Below are 27,054 nucleotides of genomic sequence, written 5' to 3' on the forward strand. Positions count from 1 at the left end.
GGTACTCCTGCATGCCTTGGCAATGACAACATGGGGAGCATTTAGTCACCCCTATATCCTCAGTCAGATGCTCTGCACAGCTCTCAATCAACCATACACAGTGCACCTCCCCTATCTCCACAGCTAGAAATGCTTTGAGAAAAGGGAATAGTTAGGGCCTGCAGGTCCATACTTCTGTGCGCACCAGGTCTCGACTTGATCAACCATCCCGAACAATGAGAAACACCCGAAGTTTTCATTCTTGGGAATGACTGTCAGTCCTTGGTCAGACATGGAAGCGCTGACCTGAGTGATCCTCCCCTTCATCTTCACCCTGGCCCACACCATCCTGGTCCCCCCTGCCCTTCTCAAGCTCTCGGGAGAGGAGAGAGCCTGGGTTGGAGCCTGTCCCCTCCACAGCTGCCCCGCTCGCTGCCTCACTAGTTCAAGCAAGTTCCTGAGCTTCATCGTGACACAAGGACGACCTTGATAAGACTTTCCATCGAACTCACCCAGGCTGCAGAGTAGACCTTTCTAGGCTCTATATGGCGCTATTAGAAAACAAGTAATAAAATCTTACTAGAATCTTTAAGTTGTTTTGTATGAGCCCTCCAACAAATTAAAAAAAAATCAATGGCAAGTAGGATATGTTCATGCACTGAGATTCATATGTAGTAGTAGGCACTGGTGCTGTTTAAAATATTTAACACAAAGGCAAGAGCTAGTATAAACTAAGAAATAATAACCACTCTCTTCTTCAAAACTACACGTAAAGAAAGATCCTGTAAAAGTAAGATGCTTGCCTGGCATGAGCTGGCCCAGGTTTGATCCCCAGCATCCCATATAGTCCCCCAAGAACCACCAGGAGTAATTTCTGAGTGCAGAATCAGGAGCAATCCTGCCAAGTGTGGCCCAAAAACAAAAACAAAAAAAGAAGAAAAAGTAAAAAAGATCCTGTTCACTCAGAATAATTAACCCATAAACATTCACAGAGCACTGTGATAGATAACTAAAGAGGTAGTGTGTGTGTGGCGGGGGGGGGGGGGGGGGGGAAGAGGGGGTTGGAGGGAGGATGATAATGCAAATTTACAAATAAAGTAACTGACAAAAAAACTGGAGGGATGAAGGATTGTGGTGGGAGACACCTGGCTGTGCCTCAGTGCTCACTCCTGGCTCTGTGCTCAAGGATCATTCCTTGAGGGTTCAGGGACCATATGTGGTTCCAGGGACTGAATCTGACTCAGCTGTATGCAAGGCATGTACCCTGCCTGCTATATTCTCTCTGGACCCCAAAAAAGATATTTTAAAAATTCCACAGAATACATGGTTTGACAAGTCTATGTCAGTGGGATAGACTATCAGAAACTAGAAAATTAACGAATACAAAGTTAATAAAATATGAGAGTACAGAAAACTGCAAAGAGTTGATAAAATGAGAAAACTCTAAAAGATAACACATACTGTAAAGCAGGGAAATGAGCAGTGTTTTTTCTTGTTCTGGGTTTCTGAGCTACATCTAGCAGAACGTAGGGTTATTCCTGGTTGTGCTTAGGAAAACATGTGGCGCCAGGAATTGAACTTGGTCCGTCACATGCAAGGCAAGTATCTTGATCTCTGTACTGTCTTTTTGGCTCCTACTACCTCTCCAGCTCTTGAACAGTTTTATCCAGGATATCTGAATGGGAAAGAGCACGTTAATAAAAATACCTGAGTCAGTGAGTAAGTAAGAATTAGGCTCTCCCATAAGTTGCTGATGGCAATTTAAATTAAGATTTATATAGGGTAATTTGTCCTTCATAGTAAAAATGAAAATATTTATATACCTTTGATTCAACAATTTCACCAGCATTCATCTTACAGATATAGAACTACCTGTCTGAATATTTTTATGCATAAGAATTCTCATAGGGGTAATGAAGTTATTAACAGTCAAAGAGCAATTATCTCCATAATAAGGGGATTGGTTATGTAGTATGAACTACAACAGCGTATTAGAAAAAATGAGGCAATCCTACATGTATTTATATAAATATCCACGATATACCAAGTTAAAAAAATAAAACTTGAGCAGAACAGTATGTCTAATATCCTACTCCAAGTACAAGTGGCACGTGTTTGCATATGCACACATACTTTTCCTCAAGAACACAAAATAAATGGGCAACAGAGAAGAGGCAAAGGCTCTTCACTAGTTTCTTGTACTTGGAATTTATACTATGTGCCTATATCATGACATATATAAAAAGTATGCTAGAATAGAAGACTCTCTTGAGCAAGAGTGGCTAGCAAAGATTTCCTTCAGAATGTACAGTGAGTGGAATTAGCCTGGAGAAAAAGGTAAGGAGGTCTCCCAGAATGGAGAGGAAGAACAGAACATGAGCAAGCCATGTTGGTCAGCAAAGAGAAGACAGCTGGGAGAGACTAACAGTATGGTAGCACTGTAGCACTGTCCTCCCATTGTTCATTGATTTGCTTGAGCAGGGCACCAGTAATGTCTCTATTGAGACTTGTTACTGTTTTTAGCATATCAAATACGCCACGGGGAGCTTGCCAGGCACTGCCATGTGAGCGGGATACTCTCAGTAGCTTTCTGGGCTCTCCACGAGGGACGGAGGAATCGAACCTGGGTCGGCCTCATGCAAGGCAAACGCCCTACCTGCTGTGCTATCACTCCACCCTAACAGTATGGTACACACACTAAATGCTACTCCCATTCCCAAACTTCCTTAGAGTACATTTCTCTCTTCTTATCATTATAAACTCAACAAAACACTCACTACTTGAATGTCTTTTGGGGGGGATGATGGTGGGGAGGAGAATGGTTGGGTCACACCTGATGGTGCTTGAAACCACTCCCAGCTCTGTGCTTTGGGTTTGCTCCTGACAAAGCTTGTGGAACCCTGCTGTTCTGGGGACTGAACTCAGGCCTCCTGCCAACAAAGCATGCACTCAGCCCACTGAACTATCTCTCTGAACTTGGATGTCTTTTACAGGTCAGAAACCATTCCGGAGACTGAGAACAGAGAAACAAAAGAGACTCTGTCCTTGTCCTCAGTGAGGCTCATCACTGAGGTGAAAATACAAAAACTAAGAGAGCAGAAATTCCAGAGAAAAAAATCTGATTTGTGCTCTCTCTAAGAGTACTAAAAATGTCTCTTCTATACAATGCTGTGATAATTATAGTGGTGATCAAAATAATCGCTAATATATATATATTAATATCTACTGTGTACCAGGACATTGTTCTAAGTGGCTTTGGGTTGTTAATTTATTCAAGTCTCAAAACAACCCCATGAATTAAGTATACTACTGTTACAAGACTGGACCAGATGGAGAAACTGATGTACAGGTTTTGCTTTTGTTTTTAATTTTAAAGTACTCATGCCACTCAGTCTGAGCTCAGACTTGAACTCATAAAAGTGTCTCTCTAGAACTAAGCTATGAACTAGTCCAAGTGGCTCTCAAATGAAAAGTGCTAATCTCAGAATAATAATATCACCTTACACTGATCTGGACAAGACTCTTTGTAGTTCACAATTTGTTTTCCTGTGTTATCTCACTTTCAGTTAATACTAACTCTGTGAAACATCCTCTGTGAATTGAACACTTATTCCAGCTATTAAATGAGATACCAAAGGATATCACAAAACCTCACAATTCCCATCACTGAAAATACTGAAGTAGAAGTAGTTTCTCTCAAAGAATGCTACAGTCATCATCACATATGATTTAAACTGCACAAAGTCAAGCATCTCCACTTTTGTAGTAAAGGCACTGAAAAATCAGGGAGTGAGATTCATGTACTTTATAAAAATGCCATTTTAATAAAATACAGGCTGTGACTTATTAAATTAAAAGATCATGATTTTCTTATTAGTTATTTTGAGCACTCTGACAATAACTAATGTTCAAATACTGCACTACTCTAATTAGCAATAAATGAAACACATCAGTCCTCCTCAAAATTATTTAAATAAAAGTTGAACAGAAAAGTTTGTAAAGAAAATTGACCTGTTAAACCGAGTAAAGGAAATTCCCCAACTTCTTTCTACCAGTTTAGCTCTTAAATAGATCCACACACTTGCTGAAAGTACCAGTTGACATCACTCAATGGGGCTTTCCTCACTTTGGCTAATTTTGGATTTCCTTGTGAACAGGGACACACAATACTTGTTTCTATCTTTTTAATCAATGTATAACTAAAAAGAATATCCAGTCATTGAAAATAAAATGTGCACTCAGAAATATTCTCTATTCGAATTTCCAGCCAAAATACATAACTATGTGATGAAAGAAAAAAGTCGTGGCACCTCAGGAAGAGGGGGAAAAAAAAACGCAGCTACCTTTTCAGCATAGGCCCACTGTTCTACACTCTTTTTCACAGTATTATCTCATGCGCTTTAATATTTGCCACTTTAAAGGACTCTCTTTAATTAAATAATTACCTTCCTGGGAAAACACAACTCAGTCCTAAACTGAGTAGGCTCCTCACCTCTCTACTTATTTGGTCTTGTCCAAAACTCATTTTCTCTACAAAGCCCCCACCTTCTGGTTTCAAAGATCTCGCCCTTGTCAGGTGTTAATTATATGAATCACAAACCCTGGCAGTTGATTATATGCCTCCTTTTCTTTTTCTAATTCAATAGTACAGTTGTATTTCTCATGTCATTTTAAATATCCATTTCTTTGTACTACCTAAAGGACTAAGGCATATCTATCTGAGTCTATCTTTGATTAAAGCCCAAATTTCAACCTATTAATAGTAACAGTAGTTTGGAGTTGAATGACTATAAATTTTGCTTATCTTCAAAGAATACAAATTTCTTGAAAAAACAAACCATGCGTTTTTTTCTCTTTCACTTATTGCTAAAGGCCTGGTCTACTGCTAGGCATAAACAGTCACTCAAAGACATTCATTAAATACTTAAATACTGTAAACCAGTTATAGCTTAGTTTAACTATGTTAGGTCTCTGCTCGGTTGCTTTAATATTTTAATAAATATGTCCCTGACTAAATGAGTGATTCATAAAAGGAAAATTACCTCAAATACCCTTTGCGCGTGTGTGCGTGTGCACACACACACACACACACTGCTTTTTTTTTTTTAAAGTTTTTATTAGTGAAACTCCACGAGGTACAGTTGTAGACTTACAAACTTTCATGCTTGGGTTTCAGTTATACAATGATCGAGTACCAATCCCTCCACCAGTGCCCATTCTCCACCACCAATGATCCCTGAAACCCTCCCACCCACCTCCACCCCATTCCCCACCCCCGCCTCTCTCTCTCTCTATCCTTTAGGTTGTTGTAGTTTGCAACAGAGGTATTGCGTGGCCATTGTGTTCGTTCTGTAGTCTACTTTCAGCATGCATCTCCCATCCAGAGCGGATCCTCCAAACACCCTTTACTTGGTGTTCCCTTCTCTATCTGCGCTGCTTTTCCCCAGCATGTGCTGCCAGGTTCCAAGTCGTGGAGCAGACCTCCTGGTACTTATCTCAACTGTTCTTGGGTGTTAGTCTCCCATTTTGTTACTTTATATTCCACAGATGAGTGCAGTCTTTCTATGCCTGTCCCTCTCTTTCTGACTCATTTCACTTAGCATGATACTTTCCATGTAGATTCACTTGTATGCAAATTTCATAACTTCATCTTTTCTAACAGCTGCATAGTATTCCATTGTGTAGATGTACCAAAAGTTTCTTTAACTAGTTATCTGTTCTTGGGCACTCGGGGTTTTTTCCCCAGATTTTGGCTATTGTGAACAGTGCTGCACTGAATATACAAGTGCAGATGTCATTTCAACTATACTTTTTTGCCTCTCCGGGATATATTCCCAGGAGTGGTATTGCTGGGTCAAATGAGAGCTCAATTTCTAATTATTTCAGAATCGTCCATACTGTTTTCCAAAAGGACTGAACCAGTCGCATTTCCACCACAGTGAAGGAGGGCCCCTTTCTCCTCACATCCGTATACACTGCTATTTCTATAAGTAACAAACCTGCATTAGAATAATCAAAATGAACAAATATGAGTTGGGGTGACAGGCTAAAAATCCAGCTATAATACTTTCCTTTTGCAGGAAGGGTGGGTTTGTGTCACACCCAGCAGAGCTCCAGTTCAGTACTCCCAGTTCAGTACTCTTTGGGGTGCTCAGAGAACCAGGGGGTGCTGCAGATCAAACTGAGGTCACCTGCATAGAACGCAAGTGCCTTAACCCATATACTATCTCTCCAGCTCCAAACCACAATGCATTTCTATATTAGGGGAGCAAACTACCTTGTGATTGCTTTGACCAACAATCTAAGAGAAAGTTCCATGGTACACTTGCCAAGAGATCTAATGCTGCACTTTGCAGCTCAGAGCTCCCTTCTGCCACTATATGAATACACCTGAGCTAGTTTGCTGGGGGATGAGATCACATAGAGTGAGGATTAGCTGTCACAACTGAGGGTCTATTAGGCCAAGAAGACCCAAGCTAATTAGGCAGCTGATTGCTAATGCATTAATGAGCCTTGCTGAATCAGCAAAAGAACCACCCAGCTAAACAGTTCAAATGCCAATCCATGAAATCAAGAGCCAATTAAAAGGTTGTTATTTTAAGTCACCAAGTTTTGGGGCTGTCTGTTCCACAACAAAAGCTAACAGAGCAGGAACCCATCACCATTTAATTTAAAACCAAACACTTATGGTGTTGCAATATTATTTAACTTAAAACAGTCTTAAATTTAAAAGTATGACTGATTAAATATTTTATTCACAATTAAAGTATGACTTCAAAGCTTGTTAGCTTTTTAATTAAATTCTGAAAAACCAATTAGCTAATAAATGAATCCACGTCATCTCTATCTCCTCATGTGCCATGGGAAGATTCTAAAACTGCTCTGTATGTTTCTGGCTTATGATATGATAGGGAAAGCTGTTGCTTATTTTAGCAATTTATTTACTTATTTTAGTGAACCCAGATAGTTTTTACGGAATAAAACCTAGAAAGATGTGAGGGGTGGAGGAGGAAAGGAATAGGTGTTCATGAGAGCTTTGAAAGAGCAAGCAAAAGGTGAGAGACAAGCAAGAGAGATAGATACACGTTCATGGGAGAACAAGGGCCTAAAAAACAAGCCAGAAGTTATTGCTTTAAAGCCCAAATCTGGGAGTGGCAAAAATGCAGTGAGGCAAACCCTGAAGACCACCAAACAAGGAGCTGAAACGCAGACAGCTGAAATTAAGGAAAGGCCAAACCTACCCTTCTTTTGACATTAAGGAATTTCGTTTGTGATTTTTGAAACTTGAGGATCAGTTTAAGACAAAGAAGTCTATACATCACCAAAGTAAGAAAACGATACTCTAAAGACAAACCCTTTCAAGTTATTAGCTCACGTGGTCCATGCTCCTTATGATGAACTGAGAATATCCTGTCACCTCTCACTCATCTTCCTTTCTCTGCCTCTCTTACATGTCTCCCCTGCATTGGTCACTTAGTCCAAAAGGCACACCCATCACCAGGAACTTGGGAGTTTTTTTCCTCCTCCTCAGGCACAGTTTTAGTCCAGAGCTCTTCATTTCCAACCCTTTGGTGAGATTTATGGCCACCTCTTGCACCTTAAACTCAATATATGACATTGAAGACATTCTCCTCCTCTAAAGTTCAGGTTTTTCCATGAGCTATCTTATTACTTACCTTATTACCTTTTCCCCGACTACTCAAACTAGATCCCCAGAGTCATCTTTAACTCCTTATACTCCTATATTATTATCTTAGATACGCTGACAAGTCGTACAGATTTTTACCTCCATTGAAACTCTTATATTTTGTTCTCTTTTCCAGTTCCTTCAGGATGGTTCAGAATACCACGAGTACTTGAAAGAACAAACTGTAACAAACAAGCAAAGACCTCTTTCCAGTTCAATTTACCCTGCATACCACACCAAAGTTTGTCCCCTTAAATTGAAATTTTAATCAACTGGCTCACCTACTAAACTTAATGAGCTCCATGACTCAACTAATTAAACTGTCCTAAATAGTCAAGGCAACAAACTCTACGAATCACCCCGCAATTTACCCTTGTAATCATCCCCCCAATTTACCCTTGTAATCTTATATCTCAGGTACTACAATCTAATCAGATTACTTGCTGATCTCTGGTCCTAAAGCACTTTTTGGTCCATCCTTGACTTACTATATTCCCTTACCTTGTAACAGCACCCAAAATATCTATACAGTATTTATACGGCTTTAAAGTATTTTCTAAAACTTTCACTTTTTAGAAACGTTCACAAATCACATTTCTTAATTTCCCTACTGAATACCATTGAGAACTCTCTGTATAAAAAGCATCTGAATTTTGGATTATTTTCACAGAACCAGCTCCCAAAAGTACAGTTGAAGCAGGAAATATTTTGAAGATTTCTGGCACACGTTCTGTACTTTGAACAGCTGATTGCACTCTTTTAAAATTACCATTGTATCACCAAAGTTTGATCCTCAGATACAGTAAGTAGGTGTATTTTATCAACTATGATCTTGGTATTTCGAGCCTATCATTCTAACACAAGTCTCCCAACCCTCTGCCCTTCAGGGCCTCTTCTCCTCCAACCCTGACCTCTAGTCTCCACCCTATGCAATTATCAGGATTCAGCTGCAGGTTAACAGCAATCAGCAAAAACCAAGAGTAGCTCACTGCTTCTCAAAGCGTGGAATCCTGAAAGCATAATAATATGCTTCCTATTTTTAGAGGTGGGATCATGGGGGAACTTGCTATTCAAGTCCAATAAGTTAGTCAAGATGAAAAAGTTAATATACTCCAGGATGTCTGCACTGGCATGAACTGTCACCAAAAACAGAGCATTGAGTATTTTATATTTTAAGGGAGAGTTCAAACTTATGAGATTATGAGATGTCAGTATTAGTATCCATTTTGTGTACCATTTAAACAAATTATTAGACTATTTCAAAGCTACCATAAACTCTGCCTCAAATTCCCCTTTTCCTGCTAAACAGGTGCATATACTAATTCTTGCTACTAGAGATATCCTCATTAAAATGACAATATCACTAAAGGTCCCACATTACAGATGCACACTTACCTTGCAGAAAACTGCCCAAAGTCAAGAACATATGTATAAAGGCAGAGAGATGGATTTGTCTAATGTAGTGATCAGACAGAAGCAGAAAGGAGAATAGTCCACAGAGAGATCAGCAACTGTGAAAGCTAGGAGGTAATGAACAGGACAATGCTTTCTGGGAATTGCCAATGTCTGGGTTAAAGGGCTAGGTAGGAGAGTGGAAGGAAAGTGAGCAAGAAGCCAAGGGAAAAGTAATGTGGAAGACAGCCAGGAGTTCACCTACACTTCAGTCTCTGGCAGCAACTCTGAAGCTGGGAGCAAGATGACGGTGAGGGTAAAACTGGAAGTAGAGAAGCAACACAGTGCAAACAGAATGCCAAACATAGCAATGGGTAGAGAATGTTAGGAATGGCACCAGACTCTACAGAGAACTCTTACACACCTCTGTGAAGGAGTCATTCCCTTGACTGCTCGGTGAGGGTATGAGGGGCTGGGGATGGAGGGAGGAAATCAGTGCAAGCAGAGAATAGGCAAGAAGGCGGTTGTTACAACTGGTAGTTGGAAGCAAGAATGAAAGTCCTTAAGTCTAACCTGTAAGCTTCCTGCTGTGCAACAGAAATGAAGTCAAAGAATAGTGTACTTTCCACGGGCAAGCACTGAATGTTCATAATGGGACAGGGAGGTTGCCAAAAAGTCTGCAAATACTGGCCACCAATTGGCAGTCACCTTCAGAGCACACACTCTGTACATACAGCAAGGCCGTTGCCCTGGTCAGCCAAGGGGACCACGGTGCAAAGGTAAAGATGCTTTAGTCGCTCCTCCTAGGACTGCTGTGTCTGCTGTGGAGTATTTGCTCCATGAAAAAGGGGCGTGGTGGGGAGGGGAAAGATCCACCTTTTAAGCCCTGTCCCTTTTTTCCCCAACTTTTTATGTGTCCCCCAAATCTATATGAAGTCCTGATTCCATGGTGGATGTAGTCTAGGGACTCAGCATCAATCAAGCCAGACCAAAGCCTACTCTCACTGAGCTGACATTTTAATCAAATTATTAGTTTTCAACAAACCGATAACATCTGGAGGAGAGTTCATACCTTCCATCAACCTCCACTGCACTCTGATTTCTTCTCCAAGTTTTGCATGGAAGTTCCAATCTCAAGTGAACAGTTTCCTTTTTCTCTCACTCACTGGAAATTAATTACTTGCCCATGATCCCTAGCAGAGTTTTGCATATAGGAGGTGCTTGTTTACTAAAAAGTATAATCTGTAATAAGTTCTCAGATGATTTTTTTTTAAAAAAAGGCAAACCTAGTGTCTATCTGAAAGAAAATCCCTAGTCTATTAAGACCCATCAAAGACAGGCAGGCTACCGAACATGATTGCCACCCAATACCTCTTCTGCAAATCACAACACCCAAAAGGTGAGAGAGAACAAAAGGGAGTGCCCTGCCACAGAGGCAGGTTGGGATGGGGGATGGCGGTGGGTGGAAGGGATACTGGGATTGGTGGGGGTGGAGAATGGGCACTGGTGGTAGGATGGGTACTTGATCATTGTATAACTGAAACCCAAGCACAAAAACTTGTAAGTCTACAACTGTACCTCATGATGTTTCACTAAAAAAAAAAAAAAAAAAAAAACAAAAAGCAAAGATAGGCAGGCTATAACTACACTACAACTGCTCCATTATGTTTATTCATATGATTATATTTCATCAGACAATAATAATTATGTGTACAGTGATGACAGTGACATACAAGAGTGCTTGTATTCCTATGAAGGAGGCCAACATCAATACTTCACAGAAAGTTTATAAAATTTTAAAAAAACACTTGTAACCTTATCAACATAGTTTTAATCACATCTTTGTCAATGGCAGAACATTCTTTAACTACTCCAGTCTAGCAATATTTTAATCTTCGTTAAAATCTTTTAAAGCTTTAACAAAATGATTAAAATATTCTAAGTTGGTTGCTTTGATCTTGAGAACTTGTATCAACTGTTAATCACTTACAAAAATTGCATAACCTGTGAAATAAAAATTGTTAAAAATAAATGCCTTTAAACAGTTAAAAAAGATAACTAGCAAATGAAGACTGTTAAAAAAGTAAAGTTTATAAAATACTTTCGGGGCTGGAGAGATAGCACAGCAGGTAGGGCGTTTGTCTTGCACGCAGCCGACCCGGGTTCGATTCCCAGAATCCCATATGGTCCCCTGAGCACCGCCAGGAGTAACCCCTGTGCATCACCGGGTGTGACCCAAAAAAGCAAAAAAAAAAAAATGTATAAAAAAATAAAATACTTTCACCCTTCATTTCTTCTTCTTCTTCTTCTTTTTTTTTTTTGGCTTGTTGGGTCATACACAGCAATGCTTGGGGTTACCCCTGGCTCTGCACTCAGGAATTACTCCTGACAGTACTTGGGGGACCTGGGGATGCCGGGGATCAAACATCCTACCTGTGTACTATCACTCTGGCCCCACACCCTTCATTTCTAAATAGACAATTCAATTATCACACAACTAATTAAATCCTTATATGCAGACCATTAAGGTAAGTATCAGGACTAACACCCATACTGTTATTAATAATTTTCTCATATTTTTATATAAAAGTAAAATTCAATTCATCTGATCAAAAATATACAATCTATTATTCTGAGTAAACTAGAACTTGAGCTAATCTTTTCTGAATCCAAATTCCAGAATCATTCTATAGCTTGAATCTCTACCCTTAGTATTATTACCAATATAGGTATTAAGTGGGTTTAAAAAGTTATCAAAACAAAATATGTAACAACTAATATAAATATAAACATAAGGCAAAGATTTCTGACAGAACTTAAATATAATTTAAAAATATGATCATTGGGGCTGGAGAGATAGCACAGCAGGTAGGGTGTTTGCCTTGCATGCGACCAACCCGGTTCGATTCCGAGCATCCCATATGGTCCCACGAGCACTACCAGGGGTAATTCCTGAGTGCAAAGCCAAGAGTGCATTGCCAGGTGTGACCCCCCTCCCTCCAAAAAAGACTGTTATGAACGCTATTAATTATGTTCTTTGGGAGGTGGCAGGGAATTATACCCAGCGTGCTGAGGGTTGACTTATGACTGTGCACTCGGTGATCACACCTGGCAGGGCTTGGGGTCAAATCCCAGTACAGCCATGTGCATGACATGTGCTAAATGCTGTGCTATTACCCTGGCCCTAGGGAAATTACATACAGAAAAATTACTTAAAATTATTGAGAAATATCCTTTACATTCACCTCACTGCTGTAAGTCATACGTGGCCTCTAGAAACAAACACCAAGAAGGTCAGCTCGTTGGGCAGAGACTGCCTATCCTTTCACTGCTGCCTTCCCAACACTCTCAATGCTCACTGAATAAATGAATAAATCAGAGAATACAAAATACAAAGAATAGATCATCAGGCTCTCAGATATAAAAGAATTAAGTTAGTTCATATTTAAATCCAAAGTCCAATAAATCAAGAAAGTATTCTTGAAGAAACTTATATGTTCCTATAACCATGCTGTAAACATATGCCTCTCAATTAATTACAGGAGATTTAAAATAAAAAGTGGGACTTGTACCCTCTGTAACAGCATTCTTCAACCTTTCTACACCTGCAGGCCAGTACCAGTGAAGGGACTGGTGATTGAAGACCAGTGGTCTAGAAAGCCAAAATTAAAGAAAAAAAATTATATACATTTTAAAGGGGGACACTGGTGGTTCTCTGAATAAAACCCAGGGCCTCATATATACAGAGCAAATGCTCTGCTACTGAGTTACACCTCTGGCTCCCAGGTTAGTTATTTTCATTAATTTTACCTAAAAAACAAACAAAAAAAACCTGCCGATGTTTCCTTCTGAACACCTCTCTCTCTCTCTCTCTCTCTCTCTCTCTCTCTCTCTGCACTCATAAATAAAACAACTCAACTTTAAAAAAAATGCCTATGAAGCTGGAGAGATGGTACAGTAAGTAGGGAAATTGCTTTGCACATGGCTGACTGGGTTTGATTCCCAGCAATGTATAGTGGTCCCCTGAGTACTGCCAGGAGCTGACTGAATTAGGGTCAAGAGTATGCCCTGCAAAACAAACAAACAAAGAAAGCTGCCATCACTGCTGGGTATGGCCAAAAATAACAGAAAAAAATTACACACACGCACACACATGCGCACGCACACGCACGCATGCACCAAATACCAACTAAAGCTGAAACTCTCACTGGACACTGAGCTCTCATTTTACTTTTTTTTAATTTATTTTATTTATTTTAAAAAGTAATTCACAGTATTTGATTACATTTAATATTCAAACCCCAATCCCACCACCACTATACCTTCCCACCACTGTATTTCAGATGTTTCCATGCTGAGCCCCAACCCCTGCCCCAAAGCAGAACTGAAATATGTTGTATTGTTTGTTATGAAAAAACCGCTGAAAATACTACAAAAAGTATTTGCTCAGAGACTATTCTGGCTCTATGCTCAGGAGCGATCTTTGATGGTGCTAGGGGTGGTGGTGGGCGGTGGGGAGGGGAACCACAGGTGGTGTTTGGGGATTTGAACCAGGGTTGACTGCTTTACCTTCTCCTATACTGAAAATATGTATTTTTAGTAAGCTTCCTGAAAATTGTGGGGCTGCTATGAGGGGAACCATGGGCTGAGAATCACTGCTGCAGGAAGATCATCAACAACATTTCTTGAACAAATTTAAAGAATAAATGTAGCTGTACATGAACAGAAAGAGAGAAAGACTATATGGAAAAATTTAAACATTAAAAGGAACCCCATACTGAAAGTCACTAGTGATTAGAAAAATGCAGTTTACTTCACAATGAGATACCCGTATATATGTCTTGGAATGGCTACAATAAAAAACAAATGGAAAGAACCCAAGTGCAGGGCAGGGAGCAAAGCAACTGCTCACATGCACTGCCAGTGGGGCTGCAGAAGGGTTCCTCGCTCTGAAAAATACATCAATGAGCAGACACTGACCATCCAAGCAAGTCATCTTCTACCGGTATATTCATCCAAGAGAAATCGAAAACTTTCATTCACCTCAACTCTCATTCACAAATGCGTATTTACAGCTTCAACCTAATGGGCCCGAGGTGGAGGGAAACAACAGAAATGCTCTTCAAAGGTGAATGGCTAAAAGGTGGTACATCCATAGGAGAAATACTACTCAATCGTGCAATGCAACTCAAACAGCTGAAGGAGCAAAACTCAGATGAGCTGCAAAGGCGTTCTGCTCAGTGAAAGAGTCACTTAAAAAGCTGAAGATTTCAAGCAATTCTCTGTACACAGTATTCTGGAACAGTTAAAATCAAGTGGAGGAAAACAAACAGTGGTTACCAGGGCTGAGATGAGAGAGGGATGGCTACAAAGGAGTGCCCTGACATGAGATACACCTAATAATTACAAAACTTAAGGCTTATAAAACTTACTCTAATTTTGGGAACTAATAAGTTAACAAGACAATCCTTTTCTTCTGTATGATGTGACTCTTCTCCCAGAGGCCTAGGATTTGCTCTTCTTATACTCGATCACACTCTCTCAAAATGAGCCACTATGAGAGAAACACCCTTTGTCCTCAGTTGATGTTTAAACTTGCTGCTGACTCACTTCTCCCTTGATAACTGAACCTTTCTTTCCTAATAACTTTAATTACAACTGTCTCTCATTCCAAAGTTTCCTCTTTCCTCGGAAACAGATTTGCTATCCTTGTGATCTCCTGACTGAGGCACTAGGAAAACATGTCCGGTCTGCTAAAACCAGAGCAGGAACTTTTCATGTGTTCTTCTCCTGTGCGTGGATGTCATGATTAAGACAGTATGATGTGTGTGCATGCATGGGATTATTGTTGTTGGACTTGAAATAAATTTTATGGAATTTGTTTTAAACCTGTAGTGCAATAAATATCCTACTCTGTCTTGTCATAAAATAGCAATTATTAGCATAGCGGGTAGGGCGTTCGCCTTACAAGCGGCCAACATGGCCGACCCGAGTTCGATTCCTCCGCCCCTCTCGGAGAGCCCGGCAAGCTACCGAGAGTATTCGATATGCCAAACACAGTAACAACAAAGTCTCCAATGGAGACGTTACTGGGTCCGCTCAGCAAATCGACGATCAACGGGAGGGCCTTTACCTTTACCTTTTACCTTTTACACCGGAAATGGAATTCTAGGCACTGTTTACAGAATGTACTACTACATTTGGGACATCTGGGATCCAATTTATGTCTCACTCTCCAAAGTCCTTTCTGACCCAAGCTTGAACAAATGTCTTATCTTTAATGAGTCTCACTTTTTTTTAATCTATAAAATGGAATCTCAATTATGTGCTTTTTTGTTTGGTTGGTTTTTTTTGTATAGTTGGTTTGGGACCACACTCAACAGTACTCAAGGCTTATTCCGGCTTTATGCTCAGAAATTTCTCTTGGTGAGCTCAGGGACCATACACTGAGCTTGTGGAGATGCTGGAGATTGAACCCAGGCTGGCCACAAGCAAGGCAAACACCCTACCTGCTGCACTATCTTTCTGTACCATATGCTTCTTTAGGGACTACTTTGAAGACAGTATTAAAGCATACATAAACTACTATCTAAAGTGTGATATGCTATTCGTGGGGGCTTATTGTTCCATATAAATTTCAGGAGTGTTTGCTCCAATTCTTTGAAGAATGTCATGGGTATCCTAATAGGGATTGCGTTGAATTTATACAGTGCTTTGGAAAGTATTGCCATTTTGACGATGTTAATTCTCCCGATCCATGAACAGGGGATATTTTTCCATTTCCTCGTATCCTCTTTAATTCCTGAAGTAGAGTTTTGTAGTTTTCTTTGTACAGGTCCTTTATTTCCTTAGTTATGGTGATTCCTAGGTACTTGATTTTCTGGGGCACAATTGTGAATGGGATTGTTTTCTTCATGTCACTTTCTCCTCTTTCGCTATTTGCATATAGGAAAGCCATGGACTTTTGGGTATTGATTTTACAGCCTGCCACTTTACTATACAAGCCTACTGTTTCTAGAAGTTTCTTGGTAGAGGTTTTAGGATTTTCTAAGTATAGTATCATATCATGTGCGAATAGTGGGAGCTTGATTTCTCCCTTTTCTACCTGGATGATCCTAATATCTTTTTCTTGCCTAATCGCTATTGCAAGTACTTCCAGTACTATATTGAACAGCAGTGGAGAGAGTGGACATCCTTGTCTCGTCCCTGATCTTAGAGGGAAGGCTCTCAGTTTTTCACCATTGGGGACGATGCTTGCTGTAGGCTTGTGGTAGATGGCTTTAACTTTATTGAGAAAAGTCCCCTCTATCCCCATTTTGGCTAGGGTTTTCATCATAAATGGGTGCTGGATCTTGTCAAATGCTTTCTCTGCATCTATTGATATGATCATATGATTTTTATCTTTTCTTTTGTTGATATGGTGGATTATGTTGATTGATTTCCGAGTGTTAAACCAGCCTTGCATCCCCAGGACACCTACTTGGTCATGGTGTATGATCTTTTTGATGAGTAGTTGAATTCTATTTGCTAGTACTTTGTTGAGAATCTTCGCATCCGTGTTCATCAGGCATATTGGCCTGTAGTTTTCTTTTCTCGTGGTGTCTTTGTTTCCTTTTGGTATTAGAGAGATATGGGCTTCATAGAAACTGTTTGGGAGAGTTTCTGTTTTTTCAATTTCCTGAAAGAGCTTGAGAAGGACTGGCAGCAGGTCTTCTTTAAATGTTCAGAAAAATTCGCTAGTGAATCCATCTGGGAAGTGACATCTGCAATTGTCTGTTTATTGCAGCACTCTTTACAATAGCCAGAATCTGGAAAAAACCTGAGTGCCCGAGAACAGATGACTGGTTAAAGAAACTTTGGTACATATACACAATGGAGTACTATGTAGCTGTTAGAAAAGACGAAGTCATGAAATTTACATACAAGTGGTACTACATGGAAAGTATCATGTTAAGTGAAATGACTCAGAAAGAAAGGGATAGACATAGAAAGACTGCATTCATCTGGGGAACATAAAGTAACAAAATAGGAAACTAACACCCAAGAATGGCCGAGATTAGTACCAGGAATTTTACTCCATGACCTGGAGGCCAACCACACATACTAGGGGAAAAGGGAGCTCAGATAAAGAGGATAACACCAAATAAAGGTGTTGGGAGGATCCTCCCAGGATGAGAGAAGCATGCTGAAAGTAGACTATAGACCAAACACAATTGCCACGCAACGTCTCTTTTGCAAACCAAAACACCCAAAAGGAGAGAGAGAACAGAGGGGAATGCCCTGCGACAGAGACAGGGTGGGATGGGGGGTATGGGGGGTGGGAGGGATACTGGAATCCGTGGTGGTGGGAAATGGGCACTGGTGAAGGGATGGGTATTTGATCATTGTATAATTGAAACCCAAGCAAAAAAAATGTGTAAGTCTGCAACTGTACCTCATGAAGTCTCACTATTAAAAAATTTTTAATAAAATAAATAAATAAATAAATAAAAATAAAGTGTGATATGACTACACCTTCCCAATCTCTAAGTAGGAGTGACCCAGATCCTCAGCCAGGTGAAGCAGACTCCTCCACTGCCCGCAATTAATGAGACTCTGGAAGCTGAGAGACACAAACAAATTGCTCACTGCTCAAGAGTTCCTTGAATCAATTTCGGGTTGGTTCTTTTGTTTGCCTTTTTCGTTTGGATGGGTAGGCAGACACTCCTGGCCCTGTGTTCAGGCACCATATGTACATCCAAGGATTCAAACAGGGAAAGTTGCATGCAAGCAAGCATCTTAACGTGCATACAGTCTCTGAGGTTCACCAATCAGTCTTTCCAGAGATAAATGAAATGCTTATGCTGAGAGATAAGAAAAACAAATGGATACTTTTTTGAAAGTTGGTGTGTATAAAACAAAAACATGAGCTTTGGGATTACCCAAATCTGAGCTGCAATTTTAGCATGTATAGGTCTTATAGTAGAAATGTAAATAAATCAATAATAATGTACATAAAATATGTATTATATTTGAATACACAGGTAAGTACTCCACCAAAAATGCCAGCTGTTGCTCATTAATTCAATAAGCATTCATTAACTATTGTACGTATGAGGAACCCTGTAAAGCTTGGCTATTAGTTTTCTTAGTACTATTTTCCAAAAGATTGAGGGTAAATCTAAAGTAATGATGAAATTGGTGGACCTCTTCGGTATTTAATATAAAATGCCTGTAGAAAAACTAATTTATCACTTTAAAACTCAACCATGATTGAAATTTCACCCTGACAGAATCAATCCAACTTTAATGAATCTCCTCTCTCCCCATTACTTATCATTTATTTCTCTTCATTATTTGCTTGGTATCTCAAATCTGTTTTTAAAATGTAAAATTCCTCCCAAAGTCACAACTTCAATAAGAAAGGACAAACAGCTCCATCTCTCTCAGTGCTTCCTCTCACCCCCATATCTCCTATATTCTTCATAACTAGGGGTCACTGCATCATCCAAAGAGAATGGCATCAGCTAGCTTTCCTAAGTTAGATGATGGAAAGAGAACATACAGGAAACAAAACAAAACAAAACAAAACAAAAAAACCTACATCGCAGAGGAAATGGAACAAAAACAAGAAAAAAGACTTAGAAGGGTCAAACTCGAAGAAGAGCCAGAGAAGCAAACAGACAAAGAATTAAAGAGAAATTTAATTTAATTTAATAGCAGAAATTTCATTCAATGAGCGTAAGTGAAATTTCTTTCTTCAGGCCAAAAAAGAAGGCTAGGCTATAAAGGTCAATTTCTGTTGTGAACTTATAGAACTTCCCAACAATAAATGATCATCTAGTAAGTGAATGATGGCATTATAACATCATAAAACATAAAAAATGAAGACTGAATGAAACTATGGAGATGATAAAACTGTCAACTAAAGAGGAAGCAAATATAAATTTAACCAAAACTTCCTTAATTGCTCTAAGCAGTCACAGTTAAAGTGAGCCACACAAATCCTGAGCAAGGTTCCACTTTGGCAGTAAAAATGGTGTACACACACACACACACACACACACACACACACAACATGCATATACTATAAAATATATATACTAAAAATCTGTGGACTGAGTTTTTGAGCAATTTTTAAAAGTTTTTAAATTTTATTTTATTTTTAAAGTTGTTTCAATACTTTGTTACATTTAGTATTTCAACACCTTTCCACCACCATATTTCGAGTGTTTCCACCCAATCCTCAAACCTTGCCACCAAAGCAAGACCTAAATAATTTATTTCATATTGCCTGTTATGAATAATCCACCAAAAATGATCCAAAGAAGTTTCTTTAGAGGAAAGTGTGTGAAGATTGCTGTATCTAACCCTTGAGCCAGTCAGCCCTTGGGCTGGAGTGATAGCACAGCGGTAGGGCGTTCGCCTTACAAGCGGCCAACATGGCCGACCCGAGTTCGATTCCTCCGCCCCTCTCGGAGAGCCCGGCAAGCTACCGAGAGTATTCAATATGCCAAACACAGTAACAACAAAGTCTCCAATGGGGACGTTACTAGGCCCGCTCGAGCAAATCGACGATCAACGGGAGGGCATAAGAGATTACCAATATATAAAATGTTGCTTGGTCGTTGCTATTTTTGAGCAATTTAAGAGCTTTTTAAAGACTATATGAATTGTTAATTTTTGCTTCCGAATGCAGACTGCTAACTTTCTTTCTTCTTATCTCTTCTTTATCAAAAACATAACTGAAGACTAAAAAAAAGTTTTATCATTAAAAAAGTTTTGCCTTAATTAGGTTCCGACTTATTTTTCCAATGGAAGAATTCTGTTCTATAAATATTAAGCGAGTGTGCTCATTAATTCATGGAACAAACGGAATATAAAGACAAAGATGAAGTGATTCCATCTTTAAAAGTCTTGAACTTTGGTTAATTGTCTGCCAGCAATACAGTTTGGATACAGTTATAATTTATGACAAAGAAATTTGCAGGTTGAAAAGCACCTGATTAAGTCAGATTTGTCAACACTTTACCTAATTTATATTGTATTTTTTACTTCTAGAGACACAGCAAAAAATTTTCTCTCTTGATACCACTTTTGTGTCTCCTCTCTTCCCTCCAGATTTCAAAATACACATGCATCTTTCCAACCTTCACAGGTTCTTATCTCCTCAATGATCCCCCTGTCCAGCTGCATCTGGATTAGAAACTCCCCTATGTGGAATATCAAAGAATCTCCATCTGCTTTTCAATAGAACCCACTAGGCTTCTACATATTTCCAAACAATGTGAATTGCACACTGTGACCTCAGTTTGCAGTATTCTAAAAAACAAAAAACAACAAAAAAAACAACCCTTTCCTTCTGTTCTCTGAAGAAGTAAGAATGTCCATATCCCTTATTGAGGGCCTAACAAGGCACCGGAAAAGGTTATTACAGGGAAAATCAATCAACAGAAAGTAGTAGCTTTGCTGACAGTTTTAGAAATCTAGCAGTGGCAAAATAATTCACTAGCTTTCTGGGTCTTCCAAAAGAGCCTGATGAACTGGCAACTCTGGTTCCACACCCAGAGCAACATTACAGGCATGGTGTCTCAAGCGTATGACAGATTTCAAGATTCCTGTGCCAACAAGCACTTGTGCTACAGATACTATATACCTAGACTTCAATGTTGGATTTCGAGGAATATGACCATAAACAAAACAAGTCCCTACCCTCAGGGTTGGGATTATAGCTCAGTGGTGGAAAGTAGCTTCCCATCTCTAAAGCCCTGGGTTCAACCTCTGCTGCTGCCCTCTACCCAACCAAAAAAAAAAAAAAATCCCTAATTCATGGTTCTGTCCTTCAGGTCTGAACAGATGTTAAAGAAAAGAGAAAACAATCCACAAGGGAAAATAAAGTGCAGGTACTAATGACACTCAATAGTGCACTCCCTTTGAATCATTTGGAGAAGTGAATGGTCATTCCCTATTTTATTACTGTTACGATCTAAGTTGTACCTGTTAGAGTTAATTTGTGAAGCCTTGCAATTACAAATTATAGTGTAAATTCCTACCTTAGATACATATTTGAGACTTATATCACTATAACTGGAAAAGTGGGTTCACTCCTGAATCCAATGATCTGACTAGCTTCTAGTCTCCAGAGTTCATAAACCAAAATATACTAACTATATTTGTAGTGAATATCTTCAAATGAGCAACTCTGCATGAAAAGACAGTTACTCCTTTATTCTTGCCATTTACATGCACCAACCAAGATTATATTTTATATTTAATTATTTTAATACTAAAGATCTCAGATCCATAAGCAATTCTAATTCAGATCACAAACCGAAAGACCTTGGGATTTCTAAGTATCAGTTACTGTTCATTGTCTTCAATTTCTGCCTTGCTTATCTACACTAAAAATTCTGGTTAATAATTATGTAGACAGGATACCAGAAAGACTGTGATGACTTGAGGAAAGTGTCTACACAAAGAGTTTAGCATTAAAATATATAGTTAAAATGAGAATATTCTTGTAATTTGAATTCTAAGTTCTCCTGGTGTTCAATGACTAATACTGTGGTTAACCTCAATTTGTAACTGTGGAGGCAGTTTAAAGATGCAAGGAAGAGAAAAATATTACCTGAGCATATGTTTAAATAAAGTGATTTTACCCGAGTCTTTCTGTCTGCTTTAAACCAAATCTAGTTCTTTATTTCACAACTCGGATTAGTAAGAGCATGATTACCATTTGGGAAAACAAATTATTGTGAAATTGTTCCCTTAATTCAATCTTAGCCATCATGTCTTCAAGAGTAAAACTTTCACTTCCAATATATCTGTATATGTCTGACTTCAAGAATTAGAACTAAGAAAAATGCAAGACTAGGCTACATATTAGGTGCCTCAAACCTAGGTCTTCTGACTGACAAATTCTTATTCTTTTCACTCTACTGCACTCAGTATCCTCATATTTTTATATTTATATTATAAATATAATCTCCTGCCCCATTGCTTGGATATCCTTGCCAGGGCCCCTTGGAGGGGGGCGGGTTGAGTTTCCCTCCCTGCCCCGAGCAGAGCCCTGGCAGCCGAAGACCTCCAGAACCAGCCACAACCATGCTGAGACCACTCTCCACACGCAAGAAGGAACTGGCCGAGGAACACAGGCATGCGGGTCCCGGGGCTGAGATCTCCAAGCCTGCTAGGATCGGGGTTGAGCATCCTCTACCCAGATCCTGCATCTTCCAGTAGGCAGGGGTCACACCCACCAACTTCCCCAGTCGCCTGTGTAATCCCATCAACGGTCAAGATCCAGAGACTATAAAATCCAGTTCCAGGAAGCGTGATTGTTGTGGCGGCCATGGACATCTTATTATCTCGTTCTTACTTTGGACAACCTGGCAGGCTACCGAATGTAACCTGCCCACACTGCAGAGTCTGGCAAACTCCCCGTGGTGTACGCAATATGCCAAATACTAGTAACAATGATGGGTCTCATTCTCCTAACTCTGAAAGAGCCTTGGCACTTTTTGAAATCTCAGGGCTAGGGTGAAGGAGACATTACTGGTGCCTGCTCGAGGCAATCGACGAACAACAGGATGATCATGATCGTGATATTATATTTTAATATAATATTAAAAAAAAACTTACATACTTATGGGCTGGAGCAATAACACAGCAGGTAGAACATTTGCCTTGCACACAGCCAACTTGGCTGATGCGACTTCAATTCCTCCGCCCCTCTCGGAGAGCACAGCAAGCTACCAAGAGTATCTCGCCCGAACGGCAAAGCCTGGCAAGCTACCTGTGATGTATTCGATATGCCAAACACAGTAACAAGAAGTCACACAATGTTACTGGGCCCACTTGAGCAAATCGATGAACAATGGGAGGAAAGTGCTACAGTGCTATGTATTTATATTTCTATTATAACTTTAATATAAACGTACAGAATCTGCAAACATCCACTAACCTCATTTTAATATCCCAGAGAATCTAGAGCAGACATAATCTCCCTAAATAATACAGGACACAGAAGTTATCTGTCCAAGGAAGTTGGATTTAATTCCTGACAGTACATGTAAAGACACAACTACTCCAAAAAATTTACTAAGTACAACTAAAGCTCACCTTTAGCATAATCATGTCCTTGGATGAGTCTAGTACATCAAGTAGATTTGTATTCTAGGGATGATACATTCAGGTATCTGTACTACTCCTTCCCTTTCCATCTTAATTCTTCAGTACACTCTGCCACTGAGCTATTCCCAGCCTTGGAATTTTTTTTTTTTAAGATATAACTTTAGGTATCTCCTATCACAGACTGGCAACTCAACCCACAGATAAACATTACTATTCTAATTTTCATTTTGCCCTACATTGTACAACATTTGTCTCCGATATGTTTCTCTTTGCTTTGCTTTGATAGTTGTTATGAAAGGTTTTCACATTACTTTGTTTGCATACTGCCTTCTCCAAATAAAGGGCCTGTCTTTTATTTATATCAGAGTACCAGATGATTCAAATACCATAGGCACTCAAAGTGTTCCAAACACACTACAGATCAATGTATGGTATTTACAGAAAGATTTGAAATTAAAACAATGACAAAAATCTACTCTGATTTTTAATGATGGTTAAGATTGGGGGCAGGTACAGTTCTTTCCTTTTGTTTTTTGGATACAAAAATCTAAATTTTATGTAACTTTCGTGTTTCAAGTATTCTTCTCTACATAGCCTCCCTCCCCTTCAACAGGTTACACATGCCAAAACCACTCTAGGCTTGCAGGCCACAAAGAAACAGTAAGCAGACTGGATTTGGTGCGTGAGCATGGTTTCATGTCTGTGGTTTTCAAAGTGAAAACTTCTGGTGAGTCTGCAAGATTTTTTATTAAGCCCAACTACCTATGTGTGAGGCCAGATTTTCTGTGCACACTCCAATCCAAACAATGTACCAACAGACTGAACACAGCCAAATAGGAGGCTCCAGCTGCTTTCTGTTAAGTCACAAATAGAAGAGATTTGCAAAAAATGTAGAACACTGCCATTCTTCGTAGAACACTGCCATTCTTCTCACTAACTTTTCCTTGCTTAGAAAATATAGTTATATTTCATAATATATCAAATCCCTCAGTTATGACTTCTAATGAGATCAATGTCAATAGCTATAATAGTTATAATCCACGTAAACAAGAACTCTCTGGGAGGCCTCAGTAAATTTTAGAAATGTAAAGGGATTTTGAGACCACAGACAGATTGAGAAGCAGCTGCTAAGCTGGGGCTGAGTAACAGATTTATTCCTGTCTGCAGAGTGTCTGAAGGCCATCCAAGGGACTGAGGTCTACACACCAGACTATATGATTTTAATGCCTAACCCAAACCTCTCTGCCATTAAGAGCTCCCTGGCATTTTAAAAAGTTAGAATCTTGGTGTAATAAAATGTTAATCCCATACAATATATGGTTGTGATAATAAAGCTGCTGAAAATGTGATGCCCGCTATTCTAATGAAGGAACCTTTCAAATAAGTACATACTGCAAAAATATTTTAGTCTTTGCTAAAATAAGCAACTTGAAGTAAGGATCGCTCCTTGGAATGTATTTTCCAATCTTTAAAAATAAAAACTACTACCATAATGCTTAGCCTTCAGAACATATCTCAAAACAGACGATTAGCTCCATTATGAAACAGAGGATTTAGTTATATAATGAATAAAATCCAAAGCTAACCAGCATCCTCAGAACCTTTTTTCTTTTTTCAGTTTTAGGGTCACACTCAGCAATGCTCAGGGATTACTCCTGACTCTACACTCAGGACTAGGGCTGGAGCGATAGCACAGCGGGTAGGGCGTTCGCCTTACAAGCGGCCAACATGGCCGACCCGAGTTCGATTCCTCCGCCCCTCTCGGAGAGCCTGGCAAGCTACCGAGAGTATTCGATATGCCAGACACAGTAACAACAAAGTCTCCAATGGAGACGTTACTGGGCCCGCTCGAGCAAATCGACGATCAACGGGAGGGCCTTTACTTTACTTTTACTTTTACTACACTCAGGAATTATTCCTTGCAGTGCTTGAGGTACCATATGGGATGCCAGGATTTAACCTGAGTCAGCTGCATGCAAGGCAAATGCCCTATCTGCTATACCATCACTCTAACCCCCCCATGGAGCAGTTTAAATCTAAAGAAATAAATCCTCTAGACATGGTATAGACTAACAGGCAATGTAAATAATAATAATAGCACTGTCCTCCCATTGTCCATAGATTTGCTTGAGCAGCACCAGTAACGTCTCCATTGTGAAACTTGTTGTTACTGTTTTGGGCATATCGAATATGCCACGGGGAGCTTGCCAGGCTCTGCCATGCGAATGGGATACTCTTGGTAGCTTGCCGGGCTCTCTGAGAGGGACGAAGGAATTGGCTGCGTGCAAGGCAAATGCCCTACCCGCTGTGCTACGGCTCCAGTCGTAAATAATAATGCACAAAAAAATTCACATTTGCTAAGTAAGTTATATGCATCTTATAGAGCATTTAAAGAAAAGTATTAATAATTTGCGGGCTGGAGCAATAGCACAGTGGTAGGGCATTTGCCTTGCACGCAGCCAGCCAAATGATTCCTCTGCCCCTCTTGGAGAGCCCAGCAAGCTACCGAGAGTATCTCGCCTGCACAGCAAAGCCTGGCAAGCTATTTGTGACATATTCAATATGCCAAAACACAATAACAACAAGTCTCAAAATGGAGATGTTCCTGGGCCCGCTCGAGCAAACTCAATAAACAACAGGAGGACAACAGTGTTTTGACGACATTAGTAATTCACATTTTGTCATTTGAAATTAAAGAACTCCAAAGACTGTTTTAGGAAAAACAGCAGAAGGGAAAGTTGTCTCAAGTCCAGTCTTACAATATACTACAAACCGTTTTATAAAGCAGTATTTCTTTAAATATAAATACTCTGTCCTAAGACTTCACTGCATATCTAAATGATCTGTACTGCTGGCATTGGGAAAGTCCCCACTCCCTCAACTTTAGAAAGAATTCAAGAACAATAATCATGATTCCAACATTTACCATTCTGTTAAGTTACACATTCTTTTTTTTTTTTTTCTGCTTTTTTGCATCACACCCAGCGATGCACAGGGGTTCCTCCTGGCTCTGCACTCAGGAGTTACTCCTGGCGGTGCTCAGGGCTGCTGGGAATCGAACCCGGGTTGGCGGCGTGCAAGGCAAATGCCCTACCCGCTGTGCTATCTCTCCAGCCCCTAAGTTACACATTCTTAATTAGGAAGTGTTTCATCATTAATATATTGATTCTTAAACCTTTAGTTTTCTCATATAAAATAGTACTTCTGAAAACGGTAAGTGAGGGATAAGAAATTTATATGCGTGTATATTCGTCCTTAAACTTGTATTTTAAAATGCCTTTAAAAATCAGGAATTAGGAGTAAACCTACTATAATTTGTAATTACTGGTCTCAAATAGATTTGGTTATTTTGATCAGTGTCAAAACTGAAATATGCTAGCATCTTTTTTTAATAGGAAGTTTCTAGCAAACCATTCACTATCTGTTTAGAGGGGATTGTTACCTTTTGGGGAAAATGACAAAGATGATTTTGGTAAATATGATGTTTCAATGAAGAACAAAAAATAAACTTAAGATGCGGAAAAAATGCTTAAATCAACAGTAAAAGCAAAAGTCTCATCATGATTGCAAAACCTTCCAAATTGTGAAACTTAAGTTATTTGTAAAATAGACAAAAGTAAAGCAGCTTCCTCAGTCACTTTTTGAGACCTCAGCATCAATTTTAGAAAAAATGCTTATATTTAAAAGAAGGACTATTTCAAAATGCAAACTCCTACGCTAAGTACAAATATGAACATGAACTCAACTTATTTCGGTCAACAGCCTTGATCTATGCATATGCAAATGAAGGTAAGGAGAGCCTTCAGTTTTAAAAAAATTACTTGCTCAATTATTCAATTCTTAAGCATCAAAACTATGTTCACCAAAAAAAAACCCAATTTTTTTTA

General features: G+C 39.4%; 1 protein-coding gene across 2 annotated transcripts in view; it reads right to left on the reverse strand.

The window, feature by feature from the left end:
- NSMCE2 (NSE2 (MMS21) homolog, SMC5-SMC6 complex SUMO ligase) overlaps window positions 1–27,054 on the reverse strand; it is a 302,562-nt gene that overhangs the window by 140,524 nt on the left and 134,984 nt on the right. The window lies entirely within an intron of this gene.

Source organism: Sorex fumeus, unplaced genomic scaffold (assembly GCF_029834395.1).
Source record: "Sorex fumeus unplaced genomic scaffold, SorFum_2.1 ptg000002l, whole genome shotgun sequence".
NCBI classification, from domain to species: Eukaryota; Metazoa; Chordata; class Mammalia; order Eulipotyphla; family Soricidae; genus Sorex; species Sorex fumeus.